The sequence below is a fragment of the Primulina tabacum genome, chromosome 5, assembly GCF_025594145.1.
Source record: "Primulina tabacum isolate GXHZ01 chromosome 5, ASM2559414v2, whole genome shotgun sequence".
Lineage (NCBI taxonomy): Eukaryota > Viridiplantae > Streptophyta > Magnoliopsida > Lamiales > Gesneriaceae > Primulina > Primulina tabacum.
The window spans coordinates 33,200,669-33,201,054 of NC_134554.1; positions in this window are offsets into that span (position 1 = coordinate 33,200,669).

A 386-nucleotide genomic window follows, 5' to 3' on the forward strand; every position below is an offset into this window, starting at 1 on the left:
GGTTGATATGATCAGATTCAGTATGATTTCGATTATCGTGATATTATCGATATGGATTAGATTGTATCTTGATTCGATATTGATCAGATTATGTTTGATTTGAGTATTGATCAGAATAGATTTGAATTGAGTTGCATATTGAGATTGTGCCTATGCGATATTGTATTTCAGATTGATATGGACAGATTTGACTTCGAGACTTCGACTTCGTTAGACCGCGAAGAGGAAAGGTATAAATTTATGTTGAGTGGGGATTGCACAACTCGAGTCCGATTGTCTTGAGTTTTCCAAATCACATACTTTACTTTATTGCATCGATATTTGTAATTGTATGATATTGATACTTGATTTATTGATTTATATTATGTCATTAAGCGGATACGCCT